Source organism: Lygodium microphyllum, chromosome 4 (assembly GCF_053477565.2).
Source record: "Lygodium microphyllum isolate KBCC chromosome 4, Lygodium_microphyllum_v1.1.10, whole genome shotgun sequence".
In the NCBI taxonomy this organism is placed as follows: Eukaryota; Viridiplantae; Streptophyta; class Polypodiopsida; order Schizaeales; family Lygodiaceae; genus Lygodium; species Lygodium microphyllum.
In genome coordinates this window covers 20,344,069-20,361,878 of record NC_141138.1, presented here as the reverse complement: position 1 = coordinate 20,361,878, position 17,810 = coordinate 20,344,069, and positions in this window count along the sequence as shown.

Genomic DNA, 17,810 nt, shown 5'->3' with positions numbered 1-17,810 from the left:
TATAGTTCCTCGTTCCGAATCCCACTGATGAATATAGTTGATACTGCTCTTTTAGTCGGCCGCTCTCCAGTAGGGATTCTCTTGAAGAGACTCCTCACGTGGGTCACGTAATCACAAATGTCCTCCTTCTCTTTCTGCTTGACGTTCATCAAGCATACTAGTAGATTATCGGAGTATCTGAGCTCGGCAAATCTCTTAATGAAGAGATCCTTGAGGCCATCGAAGTTGGCTCGCTCTGCGGTATCTAAGCTCGTATACTACGTCCTACCCTTGTTGCCCAAGCAAAGCTTGAACGCTTGAGAGTGTTGCTTGGCAACAATAGGGATTTTAGACTGGCCCTTTGAACCCTAATTTGCTCCTAACCCTACGAGCAGTGATGTCACTAGCGCCATGGCACTTTGCTCTGCAGTCATGTTATCGAGCAGCTGCTTCATGAGAAGCTCGCTCAGCGTTAAGTCTCCTTCTAGTGCTCTCTCATGGTCCGTTCGATTTCTACCAGGTTCAGCACCCGCTGCACCTCTTGCAACTCCATGCTTTGCCTTTGGCTCCTAGCTTGCTGATCCCTATTGTATTCAGCTATGATTTGCAATGCTTTGCGGGCTAGCTTTCTCTCCTCTTCTAGATCTGCGATGATAGCGTATGCTGTCCTGCCGCGGTGCTCATACCGGGTATGAGTGTCGTAACTGCTAACCAACCTGCTGAATAGCATCTAGAAAGACTCCTAAGTCGAATTCCTCGTTAGATCTGCGGTCTGAACTTTATTCTACCATTGTCGAGTTCTCGTGCTCCACCAAGCTATCGATCAGGTTCAGTAGACTTGTCAAATCCTCTTCGTTGGCGCCCCTTGCTTGGTCCTACTTTGCGTGTTGATGGTTTGTCTATGTCTTGGGTCCTCTCCTATTGGTGGGTTCCTCGAGTGGTTTATCTAGGTGAGTTCCTTCAGTTATTGAATACAATCCTCAATTTATGGCCACTCAATGTGTGTGTCTTTTCCTGTGCACTTGTGCTCAATCAGGCTTTCAGTTTCCTTAAGTGTACTTCAAGTGTGGAAATTCAGGGTGAGTGCAGCAATCAATTTCTAAGCGTCTTACGCACTCTCGCGTTGTTTCGGACCCGATAGGCTTGTTGGTCAATTTTTTGGCCGTCTTGGCAGGGTTTAGGGTTTCTCTAATATGTTGCCTCGTTTGTTTTTTGTCCAATCAGGCTTTACAACTCAGCGGTTTGCGTCTAAGTCTCTGGGTCTCACAGCTGCCTACTTCTAGTTGCTAAGCTGCTGCGCCCTACGATTTTGCCTATTCCATGTGCCAGAATCAAGTTCTGAGTGTCCTAAGGGATTTCGATAGTTTGCGCTACTGAGTTCTAGCCGGGTCAAGTCAAATTTCTGAAAATTTGGTAAAAATCTATACTCGGCCCAACTGGTCCGAATTGCAGGGTCCGAGTGGGTCACTCGGACGGGCCGAGGCACAAGGCCGAGGGCCGAATTCGCAACTCGAACAGAGCAGGGCCGAGGGCCGATTAGGATTTTGGGCCGAGTGGGCCGAATAGTAAGGGGCCAAGGGCTGAATTCCCGACTCGGACAGAGCAGACTCGGACAGGTCGAGTGGGTGACTCGGACCAAGTCGTTCGGACGGTTTGGCTCGGACGGGCCGAATGGTCAATTCGAACAGGTTGACTCGAACAGGCCGAGGGCCAAATAATGGACTCGAATGGGCCGAGGGCCGATTAGGGTTTCGGGCCGAGTGGGTCGAATGGTAAGGGGCCGAGGGCTGATTCTGGGACTCGGCCCAAAAAAGGCCACTCGGACGGGCTGAGTGCGGCGGCGCGATGACAACGAAGGGATGATTTTGGTCAATTCGTGCGATTTAGGCAATCATAGTAAGCAATACCTCCAGATCCTATCTAGGGGGATAGGGGAAGGGATTCATATACCTGAATAGAGCGGTAGGCTCGTCGATGGTGCGATCGAATCGAATCATGGGATGGCTCTTTCTCTCTCTCTCTCTCTCTCTCTCTCTCTCTCTCTCTCTCTCTCTCTCTCTCTGAAATGGTCACAAATGAGCTCTCCCTTGGCCTCTTGGCTCTTATACCCCTTCCTGGGTATCACAAGCGAGCTTTTTGCCATTTTTTACACGATTTTTGCCCTGTTTTGCAACGGTAAACCCTACCCTTTTCCAATTTGATTTCCTAATCCTAACCTACGCTAAATGCAACAAGAATCGAAAGCATAAAACTGAAATGATTTCTCCATGTTTTCCAATCCTCATACAAACAAAATAACTCAAAATACTTACTTGTTTCAAAGATCAAAACACCCAACTTCCTACCTATCTCAAGCTCCGTTTCGGGGATGAATCCCTTACTTCGATGCTCGATATGAGGCGCGCAAGTGCTCAAGCTTGAATCCGTTGGTCTCGACAATGGAACCAAAATGTAGTGGGAGCTCACGCTCAACCACCAAGACCCACGGACCGCTTATTATTTCAAACGTTTCAAGCGAGCCCTAATGGCTATCTCTCACCTAGCCGACACGCCATCGATCCTACGAGTGTAGTGAGCTTACCTTAATGCCGATATGAGTAGCCTCCTCCCTCGCACACTTCGGTAGCTCCACGATCCTAGATGCTAGCTCAAGCATCCTCAAGCCTCCTCCATCTCCAAGTTCCATCCTCCATAGCCGCGCGCGCGAGAAAAGAGAAGAGAAGAGAAGAGAATAAGAGGAGAGGAGATGGTGAAGAGCTTCACCCTCTTGATCCCTCACTCTCACACACTCACTCCCTCACTCCCTCACACTCTCACACTCCCTCTCTCAAGAGCACACACAAGCAAGAAGAGGAGAAGAAGAGAAGAAGAAGAGAACTCTTGTTAGCCACACACCAAAGAATGAACTTTCATTCACTTTTTGAACTTTATATACAAGCCCTAAAATCCCATGGGCACCCATCCCTTTTTTATAGACCGGCCATTGTGGCAAGGTCCTTTTTCCATTTCCCTCTTCTAGCCTTGTGCCTCTAGCCTACACCCATCTAATATTTTACAATTGGCACAAGAGCGAGCCTGGCGCTCTTTTACAAGAGTTTTTCGAGTTTTTTGAGGCGCCTTTTCATTTAAAGTTGATCTTTTTGCCCCGGTTGATCTTTAGAGGCCGCCTGCGTGTCTTTGCTCTTTTTCCATCTTCCTTTTGCTTTTTCCTTCAATTTTTTGCCATCTCGACTTGGGGTTAACACATGAAGATGAAACCCTTTGTACCTTCTCTTTGCACATTCCCTCCCTTCTCCCTTGCGCACTTCTCTTTCTTCTTCGTGTATAGCGGTGATGATGGTGATGAGCTCCCTCCCTCCCTCCCTCTCTCTCTCTCTCTCAAAGCTTTAAGCTCTCTTTCATTCTTTCTCGCAAATGTTTTCTCGATAAATGTTACGCTCAGGTTTTTGAAACTTTTTCCTCAGACCAGCGTCGCTATATGCATCGCTATTAGCGTCGCTATTTGCATCGCTATTAGAATTAGCGAATAGAATTAGCGTCGCTAATAGAATTAGCAAATAGAATTAGTAACGCTAATTCTATTAGCGACACCGCTTTTTTGCGTCGCAAATGGCCGTCGCTATTGCCCCATTCCCTTGTAGTGAAAATCCATGCTGATAATTTCCCATTTCATTTGCGGGATTTCAAGTGGTTGGAGCTTCCTTGGCATTTTGATGCTCTCAACCTTGACCCCCGTTGGCAACTAGGGCATTCGGTGACATATTTAAGCACATCTCCTTTGACCTTTTCCCAATGAAAGCTCCTTCTTACTGTGTTGAGAGATTTTGTATAGCCCAAATATCTTTAAAAAGGAGAATCTTGGGTTTCCCAAAGAATCTTCTTCTTGAGGTCTCTACTTCTTAGAATGCATAATCTCATTTTGAAGTAGATAAGTCCTCCTTCTGAAGAGAAGTTCAAATACTTAAACTTGAACTTAGGGTCTGTCTCTTTGGATAGGACTTCTTTTATCATTTGTTGGTATCTTGCGTCCCTACCTGATTCTTTTTATTTTCACAGTTCACGAGAGGGCTAACTAAATCTCTTTATTACATTAAATAGATAGTTGAAATCAAGCTAGGAAAACTTTTGGGTTACAACAATTCTAATTGTGAAATTTAGATACATCAACAATTTTGTAGGTTAGGAGTTATAAAATATTTCTAGGATGTTGTACTTCTAGGGAAGATTTGGAAAAGCATATTTACAATAATTGTGGCAAAGTGAGCATCCAAAAATGGCAATGTGCTCAATTGGGAGAACCTGGAGCACTTGATCATAAAGGTAACAGTTCTATCAAATCCGTTCTCCGCCTATGTTGAGGGTGGGATTTAGGCATAATTCTTCAAAGATGAATAGCTTGGACCAGTTTAAGGTCTTCCATCAACTTGATTCTCTTAAGGTCATTTTAAAGACAAGCAAATCGATCAGCATTGATGAAGTAATAGGCCTTGCTTTGCATCCATTGATGCTTTTGATACAATGGCGAAGGATTGTATATACGCTCCAAGATCCTCATAAAATGACCTTGCCAATCAAAGTCAAGGGAATGCATCGCTGAGATAAACATTGCTCGAAATACCAAATTTTTTTCCAATCTTCATTATTCTGAAAGATTCCACTAACTTGTTAGAGGTGAGTCATTCTTGCATAGAATGTTTCTTTAATAAGGTTATAAACAAATCTTCCTATACATTAGTTTTATTTTGCTCTAATGCCACGTGTGACGTGCTTACTTGAGATGTCCTTGGCAATATGATTTAGTGATCCATCGAGATGATTTTTCTAGGCAATGTTGCTCGGTACTCTTTCGAATAGTGTGAGGTTTGCTACCTAGACTCTATCAAGTCTACTTTGCAATGGAAGGTCCTGGCCATTCCCAAGAGAATTGACTTGAATTTTAGTTTCTAAGCAAGCTAGGGTCTTTTATTTGAACATCTTTGAGCAATTGCTTATGCTAGATTTCCCAAACCAAAGCCAACTCATATTACACTTGATTCAAGGAGAGTGAGAAATGAGGGGGAGTATGGTTACGTTGACCCCTTTGCCCATAAGGCAAAGTCTCACTCCATTCCCCTAAAATGATACGAAGTCAAGGTCTTGATTGATTATAGGGTCAATTTTTCCTATATTCTGTTGTAACAAATTTGTGAGAAGCTCTCAACTTACTAAGACCACCTTGCCTTAGGGTAGGTCTGTCAAGGATCACGTCCTTCCACTTCCCTTGGTTAGGTAGTTTTAGTTATCTACTTACCTAACATATTTAAGTTATACACATAAAATCAGCTTCATTAATTAATCCTTTTAATCGTAGTGTTCATTTACATAATTTAAAATCACAATACACAAACAATGAAAAAAAAACTTTTGAAAGATAGCTTATTTATTTATTAGAAATTTCCTATACAAGTGTTTAACTTCCATCCATATGGAAGAACGGCATGAAGGCCTTTATTTTTCCAAGATATTTCGCCCCAAACTAGTACTGGGGCCTTAGGTGGTGCACAAATCGAATGCCGTAAGCACGCGTAGTGAGCGTCAGAAAGTCCCCAAGAACAAAAGAACTCTAGTTTTTGCACACAAATCAATGTAGAAAGCATGCACGACATGAATAAGAGACCAATGGGTGCAATCTCCCCCCATGCCTTGTGTGAGCGCTCCACAAAGCATGTATTTTATGTATTAATCATCTTCAAGCTCAAATAATAGCCCAAATTACAAAATAGCACGCTTTAGCTTTTGAGTTTTACTTTTGTGCCAAATAGAAATAAAGCTAATGGACGAGCGCCCAAGAAGTCAGGCATACCCAATACAATGTCCAAATACAAATATCTAAATTGTGCACCCATGCGCATACAAAAATAATAAATAAATATCAAACGCCTTGATAAATAGGCGCGACAAAATATAGACGCCATGCCTAAGGTATGCGCCCATCAAAATATTGACGATAACTTGAATACACGCTATCCTCCAATGCTTTCTACTGCCACGGCTGCTATCTCTACACATCAACTGAAGCATTCACAATCGTTAGTAAAATAATACAATTAAACAAACAAAAGTGAATACCTAGCAGTCTTCAGCTAAATAAATCAATTGGTCACACTACAAGATATAGGCCTTATATCGACGTTTAAAGCGACGAAAATGCAAATAACAAAATTTTTCCTCGTCGTCGCAAAAAGTGTCGTTATTGGCGATGCCATAGAGCAGTCGGTATTACCGTCACTATCAGCGTCGATATTGGTATCACTATCAGCGTCGCATAGCGACGCCAATACCGACGCTGATAGTGACGGTTTGCGACGCCTACAACGACGTTAATAGCGATGGGAGCAGTAAAATTTGCAACACTAATAGCGACGATAACATGAAAAAAAAATTTGTGGCAGGGCAGCTATAGCACTGTGTGCTTTATGAGAGCCATACAAAATAGTTTCTGCACTACTATGTACAATGCGCTTGCAAACAAAAACAATGTATACTGAAATCATAAAACTGATACATGAAATAAATACATGATCGCATAAAAAGCGATTGGTACAATCATGACAGGATATCACTAATACATAGAAAATGTCTACATAGATCAGGCGACTCAAAAATAAAGGTGTGTGAGCTCCTGGGATCCAAGGGCGAGCTACAAATCCTTGTCCCCCGAAAGCTCGTCCCGCTGCAAAGGAGCATCGAACGGACTCTGTAGAAAAAGAAACAACACATCAATCCACCATACAATAATGCATTCAAATATCTCATGGTAACTACAGACAAGAAAGATGAGTGACTTACAGGGCCGTCGCGTCTATACAATCGATCGATCAATGCAGTGAGACCGTGCTTCTCTGCATATCGAGTCTCAAGGCCAGTCGGATCGTGATTTGTAATGGAGTGCTGCAAAGAAAACAAAATGCTAACTGTTAGAAACATGATTATCAGTACAAAGAATATTTCAAAAAAATAAACAAGCAAAACAAAAGAAAAACTTACAAAGTCCTCCAAATATGTCTTGTGGCTCTGCGACTCCCAAGATGATGGACCACTCCGGCCTCGAGTCGTGCCCTCGCCGCCTCGCGCTACTGACTCCAATGTCCTGGAGAATCTGTAGCCTCCTCCCTCAGTCGGCGCCAGTCCTCTGCATCTAACCACTCGGGCTTTGTAGCCCCATTCTTAATTGCCTTGCGTATGTTGAATCGTCTACGTGACATGTATGCACGCATGCAATCTATCATCCAGCCCATAGAGAATCTATCTACTGCGGCTGGCACCGGAAACTCCTCGTGCAAGGATGCTACTATGTAGTCCTTGCTCCCCTCCGGTATGTTCTTTCAATGATCCAAGACGTTGTGCCGAAGAACTTGTTGGCACAACTCTCTCATGCGAGCCATCACCCTCCTCCCCTCATCATTCATGATGATGGCTCCTGACTTACTATCGACTAGATATCCATAACCCCCTGGAGTCTGCCTAAGATGGGTCCTCTCCCATCTGTGTCCACGTTCCTGGGCATATCCAGGAGACCCATGTGCATCCGGTGTACCGATGGGGGTAATATCTCTCGGAGTGGCACCCACAGGGGTGCACTACTGACGGCTGCGCAAAAGCCCGAGTAACTAGAGTAGACGTCCCCACAAGTGTGACAAATCCTGGAGATGACACAGCTCCAGCTGAACGACAAGATAGAGCCACCACGTCCACGTCTCCACAGCATCCACCTAAGCCTGAGGCACGCTCCCTGGAAGGGCTGGGAGAGCGAGGAGTCGCACCTATATCCCGTGTCGACCGCGGGCTCACTGCCCCTGTATCTCTGCAGCATCCCCCTGATCCCAATGCACTCCCTCCCTCTGGCCCAAGTCGTGAGCGTCGAGCTCGTCTGCTCGAAGCCGAAGCATCCGATCGCGCTGAGGCAGATTTAACAGAGCGCCCTGACGAAGACCCAGACAGCTCTTGGTCTGCCATCTCTCTGAATCTGGCGATCTGGTCTGGAGACATGCGTGCGAAGATGTCTTGTAAGTCCTCATCGCTCATCCCTCGACTCATCCTCAAAATGTCACCTGCACAGACAAAAAATGATGTTAGAATAATCAATTTAAATCATACAAAGCACAGTAATATAAATCATTTAAAAAAAATCTCACTTAAAATACATATCTTATGTACCCTTATAAGCGATCGGTCAACGAATTGAGTAAGTGGATGCTCCAAATATAAAGTATCCTATGGTCCCATGTTAATCTCCTGACACAACTCGGCATACACTGGAAGGTCGATAGACATGTCATCACAAAAGAATGAGTCCGCCTCATTCTCAAAGAATTCTTGGACTCCTGTATTTCCATCATTGTTAGTTGATGCTGGCTCCAAGCTTTCAACGGCCTCCACCCCTTGCAATATCGACCCCTCTATTTGCATATTATCTTCATCTATGCTTGGAACATCGCTTTGATCATATACTCTCGCACTTCGGGGAGCTGAAGGTATAACATACCACCATCGAGGTTGTCGGGGGTTTGGATAGAAAATTACATGTTTACAAACATGTACAAGAGAGTTCAAACCATTGTGACATAAACCATGTCGTAATACAATTACCAAGCAAATGAGTCCATGCACCTGTTCACAATGGGCCAGCAACACAAAGGTGTCGCGCAAATCCGTCCATTTTTTTCCAGAATCTATTTCAAGAAATCCAAATGGACCTTGTCGAACTATTGCTCCAGCTCCTCCAAGTACCACTTTGAACCACTATACATCGAATAGTATCATGGAGAAGCTACAGTAATCCACCGTAACAATACTTTGCAAGTTCCCAAAATACTCTATCTCATCCACAACCATGTTTGGATCCGTTGCTCGTCGTCGGCTCTCTTGCTCGAACCTTGCCATGATACCATAGTCCATTGTGGAGTACATTTTGTCAATACGCTCCACGCAAAAATGTATATGGTATTCAATAAGCTTGCGAGTACAATGCATGATTGATATTAACTTCAAATTACCGTTTGCTGAAAATCTGCAATCGCTTGATCAATGATCTCAGATTGAAACTCGCCAAATCGTCGTACGTGTTCTATAGACAATCGACGTTTTCGTCTAATTGTCAGCTTGCATTGAGAGCAAGGACATGGGACACGCTAATTAAGATACACCTCGCGATCTTGAACAACACGACCTTCTTCGTTTTCTATTTTGTCTACGTTACAACAAACAATTTGTTTTTGTTATCATTCTTTTCTTTTCTTAGATTGTTATCCTCTCCTTCCATCTCTCTCTTTTTCTATGACCTAGCATATAGTATCATAGAACACTAGTATTTAGTACCTAGTACTCAATACCTAGCACATAATATTTCGTTTTCTCTCTTCCTCTCCCTCTCTCATTTCCTCTCCCTCCCTCGCCCTCACCCTCTCTTTCTCTCTTTCCCTATTAGGTTTAATGATATTTCTCTTTTTATTTCTCCTTTCTCTCTCTCTCATTTTCTTTTCTCTCTCCTCTCCCTCTCTCATTTTCTCTCCCTCCCTCGCCCTCACCCTCTCTTTCTCTCTTTTCCTATTAGGTTTAATGATATTTCTCTTTTTCTCTCTCCTCTCTCTCTCTCATTTCCTTTTCTCTCTCTACTCTCCCTCTCATTTCTCTCCCTCCCTCTCTCTTTTTCTCTCTCCTCTCTCTCTCATTCCTTCCCTCCCTTGCCCTCTCTCATTCCATTTTCTCTCTCCTCTCTCTCTCATTCATTTTTCTCTCTCCTCTCCCTCTCTCATTTCCTTTCTCTCTCCCTCCCTCTCTTTTTTTCTCTCTCCTCTCTCTCTCTCATTCCTCTCCCTCCCTTGCCCTCTCTCATTCCTTTTTCTCTCTCTCCTCTCCCTCTCTCATTTCCTCTCCCTCCCTCGCCCTCACCCTCTCTTTCTCTCTTTCCCTATTAGGTTTAATGGTTTTTCTCTCTTTTTCTCTCTCCTCTCCCTCTCCCATTTCCTCTCCCTCTCTCGCCCCACCCTCTCTTTCTATCTCTCTTTCTCTATTAGGTTTAATGATTTTTCTCTCTTTTTCTCTCTCCACTCTCTCTTTCTCTCTCATTTTTTCTTCTCTCTCCTCTCCCTCTCTTATTTACCTTTCTCTCTTTCTCTCCCTCTCTCATTTCCTGTCCCTTCTTCACCCTAACCCTCTCTTTTTCTCTTTCTCTATTATTTTTAATAATTTTTTCTCTTTTTCTCTCTCCTCTCCCTCTCTCATTTTTTTCTCTTCCTCTCCCTCCCTCGCCCTCACCCTCACCCATACCCTCTCTTGCTCTATTTGCCTATTATGTTTAACATCTTATCTCTTTTTCTCTCTCCTCTCATTCTCTCTTTTTTCTCTCTCCTCTCCCTCTCTCATTTTCTCTCTCTTCCTCCCCCTCCCTCTCTCATTTCCTCTCCCCCTCCCTCTCCCTCTCTTTAATTTTCCTCTCTTTCTCCCTCTCCCTCTCCCTCATTTCTTCTCCCTCTCTTATTACATACAAATTATACAAAAAATAAATAAAAAAGAGAGAGAATACACTCTTCCTCTCTCCCTCTCTCTCTTCCTCTCTTTCTCTCTCATTTCCTCCCCCTCCCTCTCCCATTTCTTCCCTCTCCCTCTCTTTAATTTCACTCTCTTTCTCCCTCTCCCTCTCCCTCATTTCTTCTCCCTCTCACATTATATACAAATTATACCAAAATTAAATAAATAAGAGAGAGAATACACTCTCCCTCTCTCTCGTTCTCTCGATCATTTCATCCCCCTCCCTCTTCCATTTCCTCCCTCTCACTCTCCCTTCCTCCCCCTCTCCCTCCCTTCCCCATTTCCTCCCTCTCTCTCTCTTTCTCTCTCATTTCCTCTCCCTCTCTCAATATATATATACACAAATTATAAAAGCAAAAGGGAGAGTGCACTCTCCCTCCCTCTCCCTCTCTCATTTCCTCCCTCTCCCTCTCCCTCTCCCTCTCTCTCTCTTTCTCTTTCTCTCCCTCTCTCATTTCCTCCCCCTCCCTCTCCCTCTCTCTCTTTCTCTTTCTCTCCCTCCCTCTCCCTCTCCCTCTCTTTCTCTCTCATTTCCTCTCCTAAACAAGCAAAAGAGAAAGAGAATTAAACCCTAAACAAGCAAAAGAAGGAAAGAATGGACTCACCGATAAGATATGGCGAGGGTTTGGCGGCTCCTCTTCGCAATGAAGGCTCCTCCTCTCCTTCACGAACGACGGCGGCGGTGGCAAGCCTTCTTCCTCTCCCTCTCTCACAATGGTCGCTCTCTCTCTCGCTCTCCCTCTCAAAACGATCAAGGAAAATGCGCGAAGTAAACCCGCGCTCGGTTTCGGCCTGTTTTTTTTCCCTGTGGGGCATCGCTATCTACGTCGCAAATGCGACGCAAATAGTGACGCCGCTACCTACGTTGCTACCCACCATCGCTATAGGTTTAAATCCTTGTAGTGTTAGAAATCAATCCTAACCTTAATTTATCACGAGTGCGCACTCTAAACTCATAAATGTTTATTAATTAAATATATATTTTGCGAAATCACCCGTTATGGAATCACCCATGTACACATCAAATTAACAAAATGCCCGAAAAGGATAGTCGTCCCCATCGACTTCTCGCACAAAGAATCCACTTTGTGATATATGAGCCCCGATAATAAAAGTTTACGGAATCCATCGTAAAACCTCACGGAATCCACCATGGCACAGAATCCACCGTGTAATATGCCTCCTGGCATCATACCCCCGGGGTGGGATAGCAATTGTCATCAATTGCTATTAGCTCAATGTGGAGCTAATAGAGTGGGGAAAGCATTTAAGTCTCTAGCATGCATCCATTGGGCCTCTTCAACAGGATGGCTTTTAAACTTGACCAAATATCTAGAATATCTATGGCCAGTTCTAGTGGTCATGAAGTCAGTATCTATGATAGCTTCAGGCTCAAGGATTTCAGTCTCTTCATCTAACAAAGGTGGGTTTTCATAAATAGGGTGTACAGGTAATTGGCCTTTAAAGGGTCGTAATAAACTAATGTGAAAGGTGTTGTGGATTTTCCAATGTGGTGGTAGTTCTAACTTAAATGCATCATCATTGATTTTGTGAATGATCTTGAATGGTCCATAGAATCTAGGTGCTAATTTCACAACTAGGTGTTTATCTACACTTTGTAATCTATGTTTTTCTATTCTTAACCAAACATAGTCATCAACTTTAAAATTCATGGCATGTCTTTTCTCATTGGCTTGTTTTGTATATGATTGTTGGGCTTTGGTAATCATGTCTTTAACCTCATCAAAAATAGTAGCGTGCATGTTAGCAATATCATCAGCACTCTGAATTCTATTTGATAAAGATGCAACAGGTGTAGGCAATCTATTACCATAAATCACTTCAAACGGTGCTTTCTTTGTAGCTATGTGTGGTGTATTGTTATATGCAAACTGAAGTAAATGTAGATGTGTATCCCATGTCTGTGGTTTAGAAATAGTATAAGCACGTAAAAGATCTAAGATAGTACTGTTAGTAGCTTCTGTTTGTCCATTAGTTTCAAGATGAAATGCACATGAAAAATCAATCTTTGTTCCTAGGTTAGCAAACAAAGTAATCCAAAAATTATTACAAAATCTAGAATCACGATCAGAAATAATAACTTTTGGTAATCCATGATTAGTGAAAATAGTTTTAAAAAATAGTTGAGCTGCTTGAGATGCAATTAAAGTTATCTTGCATGGAATGAAATATGCTTGTTTGCTAAACCTGTCTCTACAACAGTCCAAATCATATCATGGTTAGCTTTAGTGTTAGGTAAACCAGTAATAAAATCCATAGAAATCTGTTCCCATGGTCGTGATGGAATAGATAATGGCATTAGTAAACCATATTGTTTGCCATGGTGTCTTTTAACTCGTTGACAAACTAAACATTCAGAAACAAAGTTAGATACATCAGTGTCCTTATGTGGCCAATAAAATTCTTTAGTCAATGTACGCAAAGTAGATATAATACCTCTATGACCTTGATATGGAGGACAATGAATCTCATTCAAAACAAATGATCTAAATGGAACTGTCACACATAATCTCTTTTCATAAAACATGAATCCATTATTGTAAGACAGTGAATCAATAGGAATCCAATTATTTGCAACTAATTTATTCCAATCAGCTTGAAAAGTAATATCTTGATGATAAGTATCTTTCATAGGGATAAGGGAATCAAATGATATGACAGAAATATTATGAATTGTTAGTCTTCTACTTAAAGCGTCGGCTACAACATTCTCTTTTCCTGGTTGATATTGTATAAGGGGATGAAAACTTTGAATAAAAGCTGCCCATTTAATATGTCAGTCAGATATTTGGGGTTGACTAAGGAGATGTCTAATGCTTTGTTGGTCAATTTTAATCATAAATTCAGAACCCATTATGTAATGTTTCCATTAACGTAAAGCTTGTACTACAGCTAACAATTCTTTATCATATGTAGAATATTTAAGTTCAGACGGTTTCAGTTTACAGCTAGAGTAGGCTATGGGATAATTATCTTGCATAAGGACAGCTCCTATTCCAGATCCACTAGCATCAGTAACTACTAAAAAGAATGGTCTATTGAAATCAGGTAGTTGTAATACAGAAACTTGGGTTAATGCATGTTTCAATAAATCAAAAGATTTTTGTTGATTATCAATCCAGTTATAAACAATACCCTTCTTTAAAAGTTTAGTCAAAGGTAATGCAAGTAATGAGAAATTTCACACAAACTTTCTGTAAAAACTAGCAAGACCTAGAAAAGAACGTAACTCATGCACATTTTTGGGTATGGGATAATTTAAAATTGCTTCTATCTTTTTAGGGTCAACCTTAATACCTTCTGATGAAACAATATGACATAGATATTCAATTTCTATTTGAAAGAATTCACTCTTTTTTAGATTAGCATACAATTGATTATCTTTCAACAACTTGAAAACTAAAGACAGATGTTCATAATGCTCATTCTCATTTTTACTGAATAGCAATATATCATCAAAGAATACTATAACACAATGCCGATATTTCAAAAATATGCGATTCATCATTTCACTAAATGTAGCTGGTGCATTAGTTAAACCAAAAGGCATCACTAGAAATTCATAGTGTCCAAATTGTGTTCTAAATGCAGTTTTGAATATATCAGATTTATCCAATCTCACTTGATGATAACCAGATTTAAGATCTATCTTACTGAATATGGCATATCCTTGTAGTTTATCCATAAGATCATCTACCCTAGGAATCGGATATCTATTCTTAACAGTAATTTTATTTAGGTCACGATAATCAATGCACATGCGATAAGTATTATTATTCTTCTTTACTAATAAAACAGGTGCGCCAAATGGAGAACCACTAGGTCTAATTAATCCTTTGTTTATTAACAATTCTTCTACTTGATTTTGAATTTCTTTCTGTTCAATTTGGTTATGCCTATATGGTGCTTTACATGGTGGTTGTGTACTAGGAATAAATCTATTTTGTGATCTTCAAGCCGTGAAGGTGGTAGTCCAGGTGGTAAATCATCAGCAAAACAATCTTTAAATTGAGCAAGAAATTGTTTATGCCTAGGATGCATATGTTTTTCTTTAGCTTGAAGTTCATTCACCCAAATTAAATAAGATTTGCTACTTTTACGTAATGCCACGTTTAGCCTGAGTATGAGTAAGCAGTGGAAAATTATTAGATGCGTGCATACCATACGATGTGATTTGTTTTCCTTGAAAATACATTTTAATTGAATGCATGGAATAATCTATGTCAGGGTTATATTGATGATGCCAAGGCATACCTAAGATAATATCACTAGACTGCAAAGATACAACTAGGAAATTCCTACGTTCAGTGTATTCACCAATTTTAATTTCTAAGTTATGCACTTCTTGTGTTCCATTATATCTTGTGCTTAGGAATGCTACTTTAATGCGATAATGTGTAGAAACAGTTTGTAAATTCAATTCTTTCACTAACTTTGCAGAAATAAAATCATGTGTACTACCATCATCATGTAAAATAATCTTTTCTTTACCATGCACAAAACATTTCATTGTCAACAAATAATGTGGAGTTGGCATACCTGGCAAAGTATCCGAAGTAGTACCAATGTCGTCATCATCTTCTGTAAAGTTAGGCATTTCCTCACGTTCTTCTTCTTCCATTTCTCTAAGATAATTGATATGGACAGGTGGCTTTCTCGATTGACAATTGGCTGCTAGATGTCCAAGTTGATGGCATTTGTAACAAACTATAGGTTTGGCTTTAGATACATTGTTGGCAATGGCAGGAAGTCTAGGAATATTGGGATTTGGTTGTGAGGATGGCTTAGGGTTTGAATTGGTATTTGATGGAAAAGCATGTGGTCGTGTCCAAGACTTATGGAATGAAGATGGAAGAAAACGACTTTGATTGAATCTTCTAAAATTTGAATTGAATTGCTTGGAACCATAGTTACCATTAGTTTGAAATTGTTGTGGACGCTTGTCTCTTCTGCGAATCTTATCTTCAGTGTCATGAGCCAAGGAAATTGCATCTTCAAGGAACATATTGACTTCAGCATAGTAATGTCCAAGTAAGCCAGACATAAACTTGCGCTTGTGAGTTGCTTCAGGTACATCTTCAAGCATTCGGAGTTGTAGTAGGGCATTTCAAAAACGTTCAGTGTATTGGGAAATAGGTTCACGATCTCTTTGCTGTAGAAGATCCCATTGCTTTATGGCTTTTTCATGGAATTGAGGAGGAAGAAAATTCTACAAAAACTTCTTTTGGAAACTCTCCCAGGTAGTGGGACAATCAATGCTCTTGCGAACCATAGTCCACCATAGAGATGCTCGATCGACTAAATGATTAGTGACACATTTAATTTTGTCTTTCTCACCATATGTTTCTTCATGGAAGTAATCATCAAATTGACTGATAAAAGCAAGTACAGTCTTTCCATCGCGTAATCCATTAAAAGTACGAAATTTGAAGTTTCTTTTATTTATCTTTGTTTCTTTGCGGATGGATTGAGCTTCGAGCATCGCATCGATAGTACGTCATATAAGATCTTCGAGTTACAGTCCATCTTTGTCGGTGGCAGATCGTTGCAGATTGGCCAATTGAACTTGCAAAGCTTGTCGGGCTCTTCGTTATTCATCAGGCTGCATCATAATCAAATCCAATTTTTGTTCCATCGTTGGTTCGGGTAAATCACCTTCAGCCATTAAATCGTCCATATTTTGTTCCGTCATCCTGTAAAATCCTAAAGACCTCACACTCGCGAAATCTGATTAGTAGAATGAGCGTAGCTCAAAGTCAGGTATACAAGGCTTATAATTTTTTATTTGGCTTTTACGGTCTTCTTCTTTTGCAATTGCAGTATTTGTTATCTTCGTAGAAGTTGTATATAAACTGCGTATGACCTTCTGTGTTTGCTGAAACTAGTTCAGCAAGTCTGTAAATAGGAACAGGATCTTCCAAAGAGCAATTTCGTGATTATGTGCTTCTATGTGTGAACAGTCTTTATGGGAATATTTGGATAAGTCTGTGTTGACTTCTGTGGACTTGCAGAAGTAATAGAACTTGATGAACTTGCTAGACTAGGAAGTTTTAAAGCTTATGTAACTAAGCTTAAACTGATTGTCGACAATTTAGGGGGGGGGCGTTTTTCACGCCGATTTTGATACTGAGGTGCCGCTGCCGCCGATTCGTTGAATTGTGGGGCTTTTAAGCTTACTAAGCTTTAAGTTTAAGCTTTGACTTAAAGCTTTTGAAAGTTGTGAGCTATGGAAGCTTACTGTTGACTGTTTGAAAAAACATCTTGAAGAAGGAGATGTAGAAGTGGTCCTCTCCCTCCTCAGGCCGTGGTTCTTCGCGATCAGAGGCAGCAGATAGGGGTTCTTGATCACCAGGAAGTCACCCGTATCGACCGTTCGCGATGAAACTGACTGTAGAGCTCAATCATTCCAGGAGCTCCGCCTTCGCGCAAGATGGTAAGTGATTAGAAGCTCTCGATCTCAGCTTTGCTCTGATATCACTGGTGCACAGATCGGATGCCATAAGCGCGCATAGTAAGCGTCAGAAGGTCCCTAAGAACAAAAGAACTCTACTTTTTGCACACAAATCAATGTAGAAAGCATGCAGGACATGAACAAGAGACCAATTGGGTGCAATCTCCCCCCATGCCTTGTGTGAGCGCTCCATAAAGCATGTATTTTATGTATTAATCATCTTCAAGCTCAAATAATAGTCCAAATTACAAAATAGCACGCTTTAGCTTTTGAGTTTGCTTTTGTACCAAATAGAAATAAAGCTAATGGGCGGGCGCCCAAGAAGTCAGGCATACCCAATACAATGTCCAAATATAAATATTTGAATCGTGCGCCCATGCGCATACAAAAATAATAAATAAATATCAAACGCCTTGATAAATAGGGGCGCGACAAAATATAGGCGCCATGCCTAAGGTATGCGCCCATCAAAATATTGACGATAACTTGAATACATGCTATCCTTCAATGCTTTCTACTGCCACCGCTGCTATCCCTACACATCAACTGAAGCATTCACAATCGTTAGTAAAATAATACAATTAAACCGACAAAAGTGAATACCTAGCAGTCTTCAACTAAATAAATCAATTTGTTAGAAATCAATCCTAACCTTAATTTATCATGAGTGCGCACTCTAAACTCATAAACGTTTATTAATTAAATATGTATTTTGCGGTATCACCGGCTATGGAATCACCCATGTACACATCAAATTAACAAAACGCCCAAAAGGGATAGGCGTCCCCAT